This window comes from Balaenoptera borealis (genome assembly GCF_965194805.1).
Source record: "Balaenoptera borealis genome assembly, chromosome: 12".
Lineage (NCBI taxonomy): Eukaryota > Metazoa > Chordata > Mammalia > Artiodactyla > Balaenopteridae > Balaenoptera > Balaenoptera borealis.
This window is the reverse complement of record NC_138869.1, coordinates 102,715,072-102,733,146: the sequence shown is the minus strand read 5'-3', so window position 1 is coordinate 102,733,146 and position 18,075 is coordinate 102,715,072. Positions and strand designations below refer to the sequence as shown.

The window sequence follows — 18,075 nt, the reverse complement described above, 5'->3', positions numbered from 1 at the left end:
TTATTCACAAAGTATTTTCAAGTCTGCAGGACTGAAATACATTATATTTTTCCCTATATTTTTATATGCTACTTCGTACGCTGTCCAGAAATTTTTTGAAAGCTGCATTACTTTTTTGTTTGTTTTTCCTTAAAAGGCTTTTTTTTATATGCATATAGTTTTGGAGGTTCGCATGAGCTCAGGAAAATCGCATCTCTCATATCGCAGTTAAAACTGTACATTACTGGGCTTCCCTGGTGGCGCTAGTGGTTGAGAATCTGCCTGCCAATACAAGGGACACGGGTTCGAGCCCTGGTCTGGGAAGATCCCACATGCCGCGGAGCAACTAGGCCCGTGAGCCACAACTACTGAGCCTGCGCGTCTGGAGCCTGTGCTCCGCAACAAGAGAGGCCGCGATAGTGAGAGGCCCGCGCACCGCGATGAAGAGTGGCCCCCGTTTGCCACAACTGGAGAAAGCCCTCGCACAGGAACTAAGACCCAACACAGCCATAAATAAATAAATAAATAAATAAAATAAAAAACAAAACAAAACTGTACATTACTATGTGATTTCTTATCTCCAGATAAATGTTAAGATAATGTGGAATAGTAAAAACAATAATGGACTGAAAGCCAAGAAGCTTGAATTATCACCACAATTCTGTCACCTCATAGGAATGTGGCCCTTTCTATTAAAATTATAGTAACGATCCTGAATTTACTCAGTCCACTGTGTGTCACTTTTTTCCCCTCCATGATCTCATTTAATCACCACAGCCACCCTTTGAGGTATGTATTATCATCCCCATCTTAAAAAGTCACTGAGGTTTAGAGAGTTTTAGACACGTCCAGAGTGTCATAGATAGCAAAGGAGAGACTTTCAAACTTTCACACTTCAGAACTTGAAATCTGCAAAATGTATTCTCATTACACCTTCAGACATGTTTAAGCTCTCAGAACCACAAAGCTGGACCAGAAAAGTTCACATTTGGACTAGAATGTTTCTGGTTTTTATCTCAGCTGTAAAATTCTAAGCCTGCCAGAATTTGCAATTACTACCTTCTCAACATAACGCAGTGATGCTGTCATTGTGTAGAAGGGTTATCCAAATCACAGGATGGACCCAAGAAGCCTTGTAGAGAAAGTAAGGGTGGGATTAGCAATCAGCCACCTAGTCACTGACAGCTTGATAGTGTAATCTTAGTATTGAATATATGGAGAATACTTGAGACTCTTGTAACTACTGATGCTTTTTAAGTTATTCACCATTTAATGAATTAGCCAAACTGGGAGATAAATCAAGAAAGAAACAAAGAGAAGAGAAGGGAAGGGAGGGGAGGGGAGGGAAAATTAAAGAAGAGAAAATTAAGGAAAAGGAAAGAAAGAAAAAATTCCAGTTATTGCTAATTTATGCTAGCTCCATCTGATTTGACCATCTACCTCCAAAATATTAGCTTAACAAATGAAAAAAATGTTTATATTCTATAATAACAGAACAAATCAGTAGAATTAAAAGGGGACATGGATTTTCTTTCAGTAAAAGCCTGTTTTTATGAACCCCTACTAACCACCTAGTTTCTCAAAACATTTCTGTGATAAAATTGCTAGGCGAAAAAATTACAGGGACTATTTATAGTTAATCTTTTTCCTCTTATCAAGTTACTTCTTGATAGCTTATGAAAATATATTGTCACCCTGCTAGGTACCTGATGTGTCTTTAGTGTGTTTTGCATCAATATGGAGAATTAAAATATTGATTTACATTCTCTTAAATTGAAAGAAAAGAACAACCCAATAAGTTCACATATGGCTATACCCCTAATTCATTACATATGCATATATATGTCCATATATATACATTATACGTATTCTCTCTCCTCTCCCCTCCCTCTTCATGAATTTATGAATTTGGCAGCCAGGTCTTACCTGATTATGAATTAATTTGGCAGCAAAATTACTTGACTTGATGCAAAAATATTTATTAGTCTTTATTCAAACTTCTCCTTTAGGTATATTAATATGCCTAATAACAGGATAGTGCCCCAGATCTTTATGAAGGTGTTTTATAATATACAGTATAGGTTCTATATTACCCTTATAAAATATAAAAAATAAATCAGAATTCCAAAACACATCCAGCACCAAGGATTTCAGATAAGGGACTGTGGATGTGGACCTACAAAGCCTTAAAAAACAGTGACTGACACACAACACGATGTAGATTTTTAAGAAAATAAATATCTCAATAGCCTGGCAAAGTCTCTTATATGTAAACCATATATCTAAGACACATTATATATTGATAATTATAAGTAATACATAAAAATATGTAACTTGGGGAATTCCCTGGAGGTCCAGTTTTTAGGACTCTGCGCTTTCACTGCCGAGGGCCCAGGTTCAATCCCTGGTTGGGGAACTAAGATCCTGCAAGCCATGCGGCGCGGCCAAAAAAAAAAAAAGGAACTTAAAAGTTGGGATTCATTTCATTTTTGTCTTTCAGAGTCGGAAGAGATAATTTTACCCTGGAGCAATCTTATACTCCATAATATTTATTGCATAAGTAATAAATAAATAAAATAGATTATATATATATATACAATCCGAATTTCTAAAAATAAAACAATTTGTGGTCATTGATATCCAGTAGACTATGTCTACACTAGATTTTAGGGTCTTAACTGTGCGAGGTTTCTGAATTTAGAGAGGGAACAGTCTAGGTTTTGAAACCACAGGTTCAAGAAAGTTAGACAGGTTAGCCAAGGAAATATTCAATTTATATCACATATACAATTTATATCACGTATATATTAAAGTTATGTTTATATTTAACATTTCAACTCCCAACTTATTCAAGTTTTGCTCAATCCAATGGTTATGTTTCTCCTCAATCAGAACTTTTGGAGACTCCTAATTTGCATGAAAAATACATTATGTGGTTTGAAGATCATGGAAATTTCTAAATGCAAGGAAATTATTGATGAAACATAGAATACAAAAATATATATTATCTCAGGGAAATACGAAAAAAAAGTATTTTATGCTATGTAGTTGCTGAAGGAACAAAAATTTATTTTGCCCATGGAAAACGTGTAGGTGCTTCATATAAGTACATTTTAAGTTGTTAGCAATATAGAAATACATTAATCTACCAGAAGCGAATTTAGAGCAATTAATTTTGGACCAATAGCACTGAGTGATATCAATAAATCATACTGAAGTGATTTTAGATTAACTATGTGACCTGTCACTTCAGATGGTACAAAACTTCTCTCACTTGTCCATTGTACCAAGGCAAGTGAGAACAAGTAAAAACATGGATGGCAAGGCAAGTTTCAAAGCCATAGACATTAAACAAAGGAGTTTTGGAACACACCTTGATTATTCAGACTCGTATCCAACCATCATACCATACAACTTTATATACAGGTGTATACAATAACGCCCACAGATTGCATTTTCCTATTATTTTTAACTATCTTCTTGAAATACAAGTTTGCTTCTGCCTAGACAGGTTGAGGCAAACTCACTGACAGATTGTAACGTACTAATTGCTGGTTATACTTTTTCTTTCTATTAAGAATCTTTAAGAAAGTTCCAACTTTTTTCTTTCTATTTAAGGTAAATGCTTTTCTGTTATTCCCTGTAGAATACACAGAAATTCTTTTGAAGGTGTCTTTTAAAATTCTTTTTCACATATACCACAATGTCTCATTTTAAAGATTTCACACATTACTTTATGTATGGGACACAATGTTTTGCTTTCAACCAAGAATTTTAAGACTCTATACAAACACTAACAATTCCTATATGCCCAATAACAGTGATCACATCACTCTGGGGCACAAAAATATTTTATTTGTTCTTCATGAGTTGAGTGATTCGATCATTTAGGCTTATTAATTGGTGACAATTCAGGATTAAAAAAACCCCAAGACTTCATTACATCCCATTTGGAAATTCATCAGGTCTCCTTTTTGTAGTCAAAATACTGTATTCATTCTACGAATTAGGCTTTATGGTCACAAGTGGAATATAAACGTGTTTTAGTAGTGCTATAATCACAGCTCATGTGAGTAGTGGTGCAATCCCTTTCAAAACCGGGTGAGCATAGCCACATTACACTCTACCAATCAAGCTCAAACTCCAACATAGTTCCCAGAGGGGCATGAATGAATTTTGCTGTTCAAAACCATGATGAGACCTCTCCTTGGCCAGATGCAGGTACAACTACAAAACCTTTAACAGTAATACAGGACAATTAGCATTTATAAAATGTTTTACAATCATCAGTTTATGTATAAAACATCCTTACAAGCGAGATATTATAACCCCATTTCACAGAAGAAGATTAAGAAAAGGATTTGCTCAGTGACAAGTGAAGAGGTAGCATAATCTTGGTTCTTATTCTTCTTGATCCTGATATTTATTTTGAAGTGGAGATAAAGTACTAAGTATTAGGGAATGGTTTCTAGAATTTAATGATAAAGAAACTAGACACAAAATACGGGGCTATGAAAGTTTTAAGAATTCACGTTTTTCCCTTTTCCGCCAGAGACTCACTGTTCAATGCATCCTCTCTAGTGGAGAAACCAGAGACAGTCAACTCTGTTTATCCCATTTTCCTTCTGTTTTTATTATTGTCGCCACTCATTCTTTTACACCCTTCAATAGGTTAACCTCTCTCTAGGCAGTTTATTGCAAGCAAAAAGAAATAATAATTTAAAAAGTAACTTATAAGTCCAAACAGATTTGAGTGACAAACACCAAAACTGAAGTCATTTCCCTATTCAAATTGTAGTTTATTTTACAAACTTCACACTGAAGGAGCTAACGTGGTTTCCCAGTTTTAAAGCACTGACTTTATTTTTCCCTGTTACATGCTTTCAAATTGCTAGGGCTGACTGAGCTAGTATATAAAACAGAATCTGAAAAATAAAGATTCAAGATTTGTATCTAAAAACTAAAACCCCACAATCTGCATCATATTGTAAAGCAAACCCACTCCAAATTAACTATGCTTTGGAGGGCACAGGTATGGAAATAAAGATCTTGGACTTAGTAACAGAACATACTCTCTCATGCTTTTTTGTCAAAGCTTTTTGACAAGTTTGGTCCAAATATGAAAGTGGCAATATGACCCAGGTCCTCCATCACTCCAGGTCATGGACAGCTCCTGGTTCAAAACATGAGACTTTAGATCTTTGACCATGCTTAGATAGAAGATTGCTTCTTGTTATATTAATTAAAATGAATTTAGATTCATTTATGACATGTGATCATAATTCATTTAAAATATGCAACCCAAGTTAGAAAGCACTGAAGGCTGTTTTAGGAATTTGAGAATTATCTCATACTAGAAGTTGAGTTCTGATGAGATTAATGTTGCAGACGCCTTTAAGTTAAGGTTACACTGTTTTATTCACACACACAAAATTATTTTAAGTCTCAAATTATCTGTAGGGTACATTTCTACAAATCAGTTTTTTTTCATCTAATAGAATTTTAATTCTACTTTATCTCTATTCACATTTTAAATGATGAAACTGCTAATTGTGTATAATTTATGCCTTCTCTTTATCATTTCAGTTAGGAAATAAATGTTCTAGGAGTGTATCTTTAAACTAAATTGAAAATGATAGATTTTTTTAATATAAAAATCTTATGATGTAAAGAACTTTTCTATGATGAGATAGTATTTATCGTGTAAAGTATATTACTCTTATAATGTTGCTTTAATTTTAAATGAAGCACATTAATGTTTTTAATATTTTAATACCTGAACAGTTAAACAAAATGTTTAGCACAGACTTTGCATATTACTGTTCAGCACTTTTCACAGAACCAATCATATTCCCCACACATGGATCATGCTTGTCTCTAGCTTCATTTTTTAGTCCAGCTTTCATCCCATCCTTGCTTGAAAATTCACTCAAGCAAGTAATAAGAAGAGCTACTATTTGGGGCAACTTTTTATGTGCTGGGCACTGTAATAAGTTCACTGCATACATTATTGCATCAATTCTCAGGACTCAAAGACTTAGGAATTATGATGTCTATTTCGGAGAGGCTGGGGTACAGAGATGAACTCACTCACTTATGGTCATATTTAGAAAGAGGCGGGTCCAGTTTGATAGTGTCAGACTGACATTAAAGCTCATAGTCAACGCATCTTTGTAAAACTTAATTCTCAAGAGAACAGAGAGGGGGATAGGTTGAGGAAATAATGGTTATCTCTGTGTTTTAGAATAAATTATTTGACCTACCAGATTCTTAAGCCATTTTCTTAAAAATGGAAATCATTTCAGAACAGTTTATGAGTCCTAGCATATCATTTAGGACTCATTCACACATGTGAATGTGCCTGGAATCTATTAGGTCAATAATTCTCAAACTTAAGAATCCACTAATTTATTCAACAAATATATACTGAACACTTGACTAGTGCTCTGAGACAGGCACGTGTCAAACAGACGTGACCAAGACTGATGACAACTCAGCTTCCACAAATTTTGCATTCCAGGATGGGACTGATAATAAACAAGTAACCCAAATATCAAGACAATTTCAAATTGTGAGAAGTTCTATGAAGAAAATAAAGAGAGTGATGTGATGGAGAACAATTTGTACAGAGGTTGTTTGGATGCAAGTGAGAATAAACTTCTACCACCAAGTACTGTGAAGGTAAATAACCCTAAAAAGATAATATACATTTTATGTTAAATTTTAAATCCATGCTAAGTTGGTACCCTGTATTCACTTCAATAGTAAAATGTTTTGATTTACTATTGAAATTACTGAAATTCCTCCTCAAATATTGGAATAAAATTGATGACCCAGGAAGCTGAGTGTTGCTTATCCTGGACTTCAAGTACTCCTCCTCATTTCGTCAGAGGAAAGAGCATTTGAGAAGGAATTCGTGAGTATCCAGTTATAGGCAGGGGTGTACCTTCCACTCTTGTGTAAAGACCTTTCCTGGAGAGACAAGGTTTTAATAGAATGAGAATGGATTTAATCATTTCCTCACATTAGCATTACAACTAAAGCTAATCAATTCTTAAACAAATATAACATTCTGTACTCCGAAGCTGTAGGGACATACCTGTAAGACTCTCTCTCCTCTTCAAATCTGTGTGTGTGTGTGTGTGTGTGTGTGTGTGTGTGTGTGTGTGTGTTGTGTGTTGGTCTTTAAAATTTGTCAGAAAACAAGCAGTGTTTTAAAACATAACATATAAGTCCATATATGACATGTAAGACACCAAGGGACCAGTTCTCCACTCCATTTTGGTATAAACACACTTAAAAGGCCTTTCATACATAAATGGCTTATACAATGATGAGTTTACCATAGATGTAAAGTTGACATCCAAGCCATTTCTATAAAGAATAATTTAAAAATAAAATAATTGTGTGGAGCTGGAAATATTTTTTTCATTATTTCAATTCCTTAACTTGGGTATATGAGTTAATTTTCAGAGTTGTAGCACATTTTTCAATGTATTAATCTTGGGACTGTTGATTTTCTACAATATTTTCCTGCAAGAAAAACTGCACGGGCATTTGCCTCTCCACCAGATCATCACTGTTGAATCCATTTAGCCTCTGACTGTGATTACTTGCAGCTGGGGTCCATTTGCAACAGCATTTTTATATCGTGTACAAGATTAGAACAAACAAACTACTTTGACTACAGTATTCTCCAATTACATTAATTTCATCCACTGATGTCTTTATTTCCTTCCTTTCCAATTTAGCTGTGTAATGTGAAAATTGGCCCTATTTTTGTGCCTATTATGATGTTCTTAATCCTCTCTTTCTTCCCACATGATGTCAGTTGCATAAGAGTACTTCACAAAACCAACTCTTATAATGGGAACGAGTGGATTTTCCTTCTTGTGGATGAATCCCAAAATAAGTCCTACAGTTAATTTTCCACGCCTTGGGTTGAAGGGGATATATTCCTAACATCTATTAAGAAAACATATAGCAGTAATATCATCTATGTCACCTCAACTTATAATCTTTCCACATCTCAGAACAGAATCACAGTATTTTAATAAGACAAAATGGAGAAAGCTGTATAGGGAATCATGGGATTGAGCATAGCAAATGCTGACTAAAGGATTAAAAGAGAAAATGCAAGTATTAAAAATATAAAAGAGACATAAAGAGAAAGAATAAAGGGAATATTTAAAGTAGAATAAAGGAAGCTTTAGAAAATGATATTGCATATTCTGTCAAGTTGTTGAGAATCAAGGTGGTACAGTCTATCACCATGATTCATGAACAGGACGGTAAGAGGACCTCCTGAGACATAATCCTCCCTTAGATAACGACATATAAGAAAATATCACATCAGATGAATTAATGGCTGAAGACATAATGAAAATGAGACTTGTATTTTAAGAATCAAGAGATAATATATGTGTTATGATACTTAGTATATGACGACTATAGTTAGCACTGCTGTATGAGATGTTTTTCTTTTATTTTGTATCTATATGAAGCGATGGATGTTGGCTAACTCACTGTGGTAATCATTTCTCAATATATGTAAGTTAAATCATTATGCTGCACACCTTAAACTTACACAGTACTCGATATCAATTATATCTCACTAAAACTGGAAGATACAGCTGCATGATATAGGATTTATGTACTCAAGGAAAAAAAATATTTTGTAATTTAAAAAAGATACTTAGTGTAGCACCCATTATCATCCATATTTAATTGGGTAAACACTGTTTAGCCAGAACTCAAGTACTCTTGCTCTTTTTGCATAAGGTACTTTTCACGTGACTTCCTGGGTTTCCTGAGTCTGGAACAATATTTTAAAAGAAGGTTGTAATATAATAATGGGAAGAACTACATAAATAGACTAGTTCCATGTAAATGTGTAATACAATTAAAGGTAATACGCCTTAAAAGGAAAACAAATAGATAATATTAGTATTTTATTTTTCACGTTGGGAAGCGTTTGCAGTGGAAGTCACTCTGAACCCAGAGGTAGGAGACCCAGGCTCAGCCTAAGCGCCTGTGCAGCAGCTGTCTCACCTGGACAAGCCACTCTCAGGTTCGAGCCTCCTGCTCGTACAACTCATCACTCTAATATTCCTCCTGTACAGGGAAGGATCTGTGACTACTCACACAGTACAAATCAGGCATTTATATCCAGATTTGAGTGACTTCAGTGTCAATACCTTTATACTTCAATAATTATGCGTTTCAGTTAAAAATATATGACTCCAGACTTGTGTTTGCCTATTAAAACTGGGAAGACGGTTTTTCTTTATTCTCAGCATTATAGTGATAGAAATATACAGACATTTATAATAAACAATATTAAGAGTTCTTATGCTCTATTTCTCTGGTCACTTCCCCTGCAATTTTGTGGCTTTCTAAAAGATCTGGGCAGTGGGTTCCAGGGGGCTTGGGTTCAAGTTCTAACTTTGCTATTTACCAACACTGTAACCTTAGGAGAAAAGCTTCATCTTCCTGATATTCACTATTACTTGAATATTTTACAGGGTTGCTGAAAGGATATGAGGCAATAATATATGTAAAGACTCTCAGTAAGAATGCAAATCTTGGCAAAATCTCTACTACTTTTAATAATCAGGATGTATACAAATATGCCTGCTTAAAATGACCCTCTGATCTTTATGGTCATCTGAAAGCATTAATTACACTCTAGTTGCAACTATCCACATTGTATTTGTAAAAGCAAATCAAATTATTATTGTTGTTGCTATTAAAACTCACTATTAGCATGTCAGTAGAAAGACTTGTGACAAGAAAGGAGCCCTAGAATCTGGGTTTTGGAAACTGGATTCTAGCCTAGATCTACCCAATGACTTATCATAAGAGTTTGGGCTTTAATTACCCTTATATAAAGCATAAGGTTTCAATTAATTTCCAGAAGTTGGATTTTGCTCCCATTTCGTCTCTATGTTCCTAATGATATAATTGCTAACAATAAAATATAATCATTTTAAAGGGAAGTAACTTCTTTTTCTTTAATTTTTCCTCCTATTCCTCTTTTTATTTCCCCTTTTCATTGGATTCTAAATTTCTGAGTTTGTATTTGAGGGTTTATAAATAACAACTATAAAGAACTATAAATAAAACTAATACGATAGTGTATGTTAATAAAAGATATATAAATCTCCATAATCTTTATGCTTTAATTTCCTTCACAATTTATAAATTGCCTCAAAAAAGTCTTATGTCATGACTATGTAGAAACTTGCAACATATTTAATATTAAAAAGTAAATATTTAGGGGCTTCCCTGGTGGCGCAGTGGTTGAGAGTCTGCCTGCCAATGCAGGGGACACGGGTTCGGGCCCTGGTCTGGGAGGATCCCACATGCCGCGGGGCGGCTGGGCCCGTGAGCCACAACTACTGAGCCTGCGCGTCTGGAGCCTGTGCTCCGCAACAAGAGGGGCCGCGATGGTGGGAGGCCCGCGCACCGCGATGAAGAGTGGCCCCCACTCGCCGCAACTGGAGAAAGCCCTCACACAGAGACGAAGACCCAACACAGCCAAAAATAAACATAATAAATAAATAATAAATAAAAATTTAAAAAAAAGTAAATATTTAAAAATGATAATATATAAATTTTAAGAAAAGAAAGATACAAAGGAAGAGGTTACTCTATGCGATCTTAACAATTCATACATAAAACTGATTCTCTAACTGACTTTCTTGTGTAGGCAATATTTCTTAACTTTATCTTCCTTTATCCATGGAAGGATAAAAAACCATACCAGCTCTAAGATCCTGTGAGAACTTGCCCAACTTTTAACTCCCTACCCCAAGTCTAAAACCAGTAGTGATAAGTTCTTATGGCATCTTTTCCAAAGCTTCCAAAAGATGATCCTTCTATATGTTTTTTTAATGAGCTTTGGCACGCTGCTATCATAAATTAAAAGAATAGTAATTACAGTTTCACAAATAAGACTGCCTTTGATTTAAGATTATATTATACACACTCATACACACAATCTATATTTAATACTCAAGATCCATAACAAAACCGTTGCCAAACTTTTTACTTATTCCACCCAGCTTCAGGTTTTTTCTTGCCTGGATACTAAACTTGTCTGATCCACAATCAAACATTTTGATTTCCAGTTAAACTCAAAATTTATTACACTGTGAGTTTAGTTGTGAAATTTCACTTTGGATTTTCCTTTTAAATAGAAACATTTTTTATGAATGGATAATGTATTACTTTTACATTCATGGGCAGATTTCTACTTTAAGAATTTCATATATCTATTCAATGTATCATATACTTGTAATTCACTAATCAATACAGTTGTAGTGTAAATTGTCAATGCCTCTGTTTGCCCTCAGCTTCTGTTCCCTCCAGCATACACTGAACAAGCCAACATAAATCACACAAAGAAAAAAACCGTTGAATTTGGACTTCTGGTTCATGGAATCCAGTCCCAGCTATAAGGGAAAGTACCTGGGAAAAGCTGGAGCTTTTATTTAATTCTCTGTAAATTCATAATGTCTGGGTGAGGTAATCTCTAAAGCACCTTCTACACTACAGTTTTTGATTCTGTAATTCCTGTGGACATGTTTGATTTCAGTCTCTTGCAATACCTCAATCCATATTCCCTGCCTAGAAAATATATCTACTCCCACACTATAATTTTTATTTATTGTACCAAAATGTTTATTTCTGCATTCTGCCAAGCTATAGCCTATTCTTCCTTCAACTCTAACCATTCCTGTTTTTCATCAAAATCATCATTTCTATAATCAAATCTACCCCTACAAGTATATTTGTTATATATACATTCTGTTGTTGCTTATTATCGTTCATATTATCCAATTCTTCTCCCTAAAAATGGCTCTTTGATTGACTCAAAATTTATATTGCACCTTTCTTCTGTTCCTAATAAAGTAAGCACTGAATGCTGAGTGAATATCATGATTAAATTACTTTTAAACATCAGTATTTTAATAATTTCAGCTAGTAGTATAATAGTGTGCTTATTTTAAAACAGTCTAATATTTAGATATTTTGTTTGAAAACCTCATTATAAGAATGAAAAATGATATTAGTTGTCTAAAAACAACATAAAGTTCTGCAAATTAATCAGATAATTTGAGCCTTAATATATACTTAACTATGAAATTGGCATTCAGAGCTTACTTGTAAGGAGAATGCTTTCTGCCAGACAGATTTTACTGCCCTCATGAAAACAGGAAATGAGAAAATTATAGAGACTTTTTTAAAGGAGCTGGGAGAAGTCACATTTTCAACTAGAAAACCACTGGGTCACCCAAGAATTAAGAGAATTTAAAGAAAGTTTTTAAACTTTTTACTTTTTCAAAAAAGAAAGGAAAAAATAGAGCCAGGAAGTCAGGGTGTGAAGGCTTGTGAAAGAGAATAATCTCTATCAAAAAAACTGAAAACTCTGATGGAAGAGGCACAGCGACTTATTTATCTTCGTATCTCACAGACTGGGGCGCTGGGCTTAGCACATACTTGGTCCACAACAAATAAACTGAATTCAGAGGAGAAAGGATTACAAAGCTTGTTATCACCTAATAATTTGCACTTGAGTTTGATTATCTGTTAAGTACTTACCCTTTGAGGCGCAGCCAGCCCTCCTCCATTCTTCGCTTCCGCTTCCCGCGGGACTCCGCTTCCCGCGGGACTCCGCTTCCCGCGGGACTCCGCTTCCCGCGGGACTCCGCTTCCCGCGGGACTCCGCTTCCCGCGGGACTCCGCTTCCCGCGGTCCCGCGGGATTCCGCGGGACTCCGCTTCCCGCGGTCCCGCGGGATTCCGCGGGATTTCGCTTCCCGCGGGATTCCGCTTCTGGCGTCCCGCAGGCTGAAGGTACTGGGATTCCTCTGGCGTGCCGCAGGGTGAAGGTACGAAGTCATTTTATGTAAGGGAGTTGGGCCTGCCCAGATTTTGATATTGTGGAGAGGGGGCTGTGAGAGTGGTTCCTGGAGCCAGTCCCTTGGGATTTTAAATTTTTAATTAAGTATTTACAGTTGAACAAAGGTCTGTTATTTCTTCAACTTTTTTAAAGAAAACACTTAATACAGGCATTTTCGTCAGCCTGCTGAGCTTACGGATGCACCACCTGAAATTTTCTACTACAAAACTTAAGGCAAACATGGTGTCAAGAATATCTGTATGTTAAACTGGGTCATAAAAATTGTAGACATTGAACGTTTTTGACGGACAAAAATAGTGCTTTCATGGGACACAACCTATTACGTAGACAGTTCTGAAGCAGTTAAATATGAGGTGTGTAAAGCTCAGTCTGTTTTGCTATACCTCATTCTCGAAAGACCTTATGAGGAAATTTTAATGGAAATTCAGTTCTGTGCAGAAGAAAGATCCATGCCTTTGGAATCAACAAGTCTTGGGTTTGAATACAAGAGCTACTAAACAGTCATGTGACCTCATTAAAATTAATCAATTCTCTGAAGTTCAGGTTCCCCCTTCAAAAATTGGGACAGTGGTATTTTCTTATTGGGGTGTAATATGGATTAAATGGAAACATTATGCAAAATCTATAGGTCTTTTACATATTTAAACAAAAGAAAATGAAGCTTTTCCAAGACAAACTAGTGTTTCAAGATAGTTTCTCTACGTCAGGTAAATTCCCAAATTATCAAAATAAAGAGAAGGTAGCATTAAGGTTACAAGGAGGCATTTGAGAAAAAGGACTAAGTCATTATACACACACACATAACCACACTTAGCCTTATAGTGTAAGTGCCAAGCTATTGTGACAGGAGAGAGGAAAGGATGAGTCTTGATGGAATAAGCTTTCTTCTGAAATAATGAGTTCCCTATCACTGAAAATGGTAAAGAAGCAACCAAAATTTTATCTGCCAAAGATTGGTAAGAAGTATTATACTTTGGGATGGATGTTGGGATAGATTGCATTTAATATCTAAGATTCTATGATTGTATAAAACCTTAAAAGCTCAGTTCAGAACATCAAGTATTTTCAGTTTTGCAAAACTTACTTCAAAGAAAACAAGCAGACTTCTATAAAAGGCTCAAATGATTTCTTAGAAATCAAATAGCTCTTGCGCAAGAACTGTTTGATGACTGAAGTATAAATGAATCAGAAACATATGGATTAAATTTATTATGAAATACAATAAGAGGAAAGTAGTGCTTGGCAAAATCTTTTTGGCTCTCTTGAACCAAAAATCTTTGGAAAATCGTTCAAGATGTTTTAATGACCTCAAAAAGCAGTTGGATTTACTCTGGCCTGCTATAAGCAATTTGAAGCCTTTAATTTCCTTTTTCTATTGTCTCTGGACAAAGTTCAATTCAATTTTCTACCAGCTGTTGACTGTCTCTGTTTAGTACAATGGCTTTTTACTGTCGTTGTTTTAAGTATGTTTGCTTGTTTTATACATTTAGGGAAAAAAAGACTAAAGTTTCAACTGTTGAATATTTCAAAATATTTGTTATTACTATTTAAATTTTACCCCGAAATGTCTTCCTCTGCCAAATCTTTTGACTTAAGGGTGAAATTCGTAAGATCTATTTGGAATAGAGAGTTGAGAAAAGTAGAAAGCCCTGCAAACAAATCTCCAGGGGCAGTGCAATATTTGATGCAGATAGCGTTGGCTTGAGTATTTAATAGAGAAAATGGGAATTTAGAAATAAAAATACCACTGGGAAATATCATCATGTTAAAGCAGAAGCTATGTGTCAGTTAAAATTTACCCTGAATACTAGAATACAGTATAGAAGTTGAAGTTCTTGTAAACTGTCAAATCTTTAATTCATATTTATTTGATTTTACTTAACTTTTAAAAAATTCCATTATCTTAAAAATTTAGAATTTTTTGTACTGGCAGAAAATATTAAAAATATTGCTTTGGACTTTCTTTCCAAAATAATACCCAGCTCACTAGCAAATTCTCAGCAATGAAAATTTTGCATAGAAATTTCCCTTCTAGATTGGTACTTTACTCATTTCTTCCATCCTTCAACCAGCAAACAAACATAAAACTACTGTCCCAAACTCAATAATTCTTGTAGGACCTCTTACCCATCTAATTAGACTCTTGTTGTCTTAAAAAAAGAATGTTCCACTCATTACCAAACATTAGGGTTTCATTTGTGAAATCCAAAATTATTGCATTGGGGAAGTAAAAAAAAAAGAATTTCAAAATACTGAATTAACTACGCTATATTAGTATGAAGTAGCTCAGTTGACTCAGTGAAAATAAACAGTGCAGTTTATGGGTTCAGTTTTAGGTCAGAGTAAAGTGCACATATATAAATTTTCTACCAACTTGTGATCTGCTTATTGAATAGTAGTTTTAAGAAAAAAAATAATGCATACTCAATTATATAGCTAAATATATTAATCTGGATACAGATTGTTTTAATACGTACTAATGCTGACCCATGCAAAAAAATAGATTGGTTTGAGATCAATCAAAAGATTCAGCTAGACTGTACATTCTTTAAGCCTTCATTAGCTCCTAAAATAGTTTTTTATAGTCAAGTAAGAGTTCAATAAAGAATCTGTGGAGGAAGGAAAGGATTTCTGTCCTCTTTGCGATTATTTAATTATTTTCGTTAAAATCAGTATCAGGGGGTGAGGAGTTGGAATCATGGTGGAAACATTCAACTGTCAAGGCAGGTCGCCATTCAATATTTATTCAGATCTACTGGAACCCCACCCACCATCCATCTAATCATTTACTCACTCATTAACTAATTATGCACAAAATTACAGGCCAGGCACTGTGATAGGTGCTGTGGACGTTGAAACAAAGAAAATAAAAGCCTTGCTCTCTTGAGCGTACCATGTAGTAGGAGAGAATAGACATGTTAACTATAATAATGAAGTGCTATGGTAGACCTATAGAGAAAGCACAGTAGTGGCAGAAAGGGGTGTGCAATTTAAAACTACCAGGAGTAAGAATGGGTGGTCAGGAAAGGCCTCAGAGTGGCACATCTCAAAAGATGAGTAGCTATCCCTCAAGTGGATGGTGAGGAAAGGAGCATTGCAGGTGAGGAAGCAACTTGAGCCAAGGCAGGGTGGCAAGATACAGCTTAGTTTGGAAAACTTCATGAACTTCAGCATAGCTGGAACTCAAGTTCATAGCATCATAAATTTCATCTACATCACAATGATACTGAAAGAGTACTAGTGTGGAGCGTTTTTCTATTTGATCTCAGATGCATCATCTCTTTCTCTTGCTCTGGTCTTTGCCTTTGGGAAAAATATTTCCAAGATCCCTTGATATTTTGCTTCTCATATACAGTTGGCCCTTGAATAATGCTGGGATTAGGGGTCCCACCCTCCCCACAGTCGAAAATCTGTGTATAACTTACAGTCCACCCTCCATATACACAGTTCCACATCCACAGATTCGACCAATGTTGGATCCTGTAGTATTGCAGTATTTACTATTGAAAAATAATTGGGCCCAAGCCGTTCAAACCTGTGTTGTTCAAGGGTCAACTGTTTTTAGCTAATAGGTGCTAGTGGGAGACTGGCGAGCAGGGAGAGGACAGAAGCCAAGGTGTCTCTCCCTTTCTTGCTTCCAATGTATGATATCCCTGTGATAGCACCAGTGTCTCCTCTGGAGCTCCAGCTCACCAGACCACCACTCCGCCATGGTCCCAGTTGATTCTGGATAGCCCCCACTGTAACGGTAGCTCCTAAATGTGAGGCTTTGACATCTGGGTTCTGGCAAGACCCAACCTCCATGCCTTCCAGACCTAAGAGTAGTAGCTTCTTGCTGCTGTTGTCGATCTCTGCACTGCCTCACTATCTCCTCTTGGGCTCTTCAGCTCTCCCATCATCGTTGTAAATCCCAACAATCAATTTTCTCTGCTTTCAAGACATAAAGCGGTTTCTGTATTTTTGAATGAGCCTTAATTGATTCAGTTACTTAGAGCCATATCAGAAGTCAAAAGTATCCCATTTCATTATATGGTATACAAATGATTTTCTTCTGTATTTGTTGAAGAATAAATTAATATACTGACTATATTAAATTTATTATATCTGAAATATTTAGAAAAAAGGAAAAGAAGACACTAGCCCAAGACTCTTAGAGTTTTGTCAGTCTTGCCCATGAAGATTTGGCTCAGTGAAACATAAACATAAATGTCTGAAGTATGTTGGTACTCTTTATGCTGCCATAGGAAAGTGAATGGGATGAGTTGTAGGCTTGGCTGGACAGTAGCTCATGATTAAAGGTAGTTTGCCAATGACTCAGGTGCATATTTCAGTTTACTCTGTGCTAGCTCACCGTGTCTTTACTTCAGCACCTATTTCAGTCTGTTCAACCAATGTTGGTCCAAGTTGGCATCTCATCTCATATCCCATTGTTATTCCCTCTCAGAGAAAAATGCCAGGGTTGGAGAGATGTGATTTAGATGGTGTGAAAAGCACAAATTAAGTAATCGTATCTTATTAGAGGATAGATGCTTTTAAAAATAGATAATGTTGCCATCCAGCTGTCTTTGAAGTCTTATGAATTGCTGCCCAATACCTCATGGAGATTTCTCCGTTTAAGGTTTGATTTTCTAATAATAGGCTCTGTAAGGTATTATTTATCTTTTCAGGAACAATTTTATATTAACTTTATATAAGTATATCCAATGTTTCTCATCTAGTGTAGAGCCAGTTATCATTGGCTCTAGCAAATATTTATTTAGTTATCTACTGTCATTAAGGTACTAAGGTGGTAGAGTCTCGGAAGGGGAGACTCCCATCACTTCCTGAGTTCTGAATGCTTTGAGAAGTAAAACAAATCATGGCACATGAAAAATAATTTTATTACTGATAAAAGTTAACTTGGTAAACATAAAGTGTGAAAGCCAAATGGACCAGATGTGTGTCCATTTGTCTGATGGCTGTCTCCACCCAGTTATGCTAACTGACCAGGGCTGGCCTCCCCATCTATTCCCACCCCTCTGTAGGGGCAGGAACTGCTCAAGGAAAGCAAAACAAAAATTTTGTTCTCTCTGGCAACCTGAGTCCAAAGAGGAAAAGCTTGGAGTCAGTCCACATTCCCTTCCACAATGTGAGTAAAAGAAAGCAAAGAGGCCAGGATTTACAACCAGT

The 18,075-nt window shown here is 35.6% G+C and overlaps 1 long non-coding RNA gene across 1 annotated transcript in view; it reads left to right on the top strand.

The window, feature by feature from the left end:
• The first annotated feature begins 12,674 nt into the window (after positions 1–12,674).
• LOC309608224 overlaps positions 12,675–18,075 on the top strand; it is a 79,711-nt gene continuing 74,310 nt past the window's right edge. Inside the window, exon 1 of the long non-coding RNA XR_014232745.1 lies at positions 12,675–12,874. This is a non-coding gene — a long non-coding RNA (uncharacterized lncRNA). The remainder of the gene's footprint in view (positions 12,875–18,075) is intronic.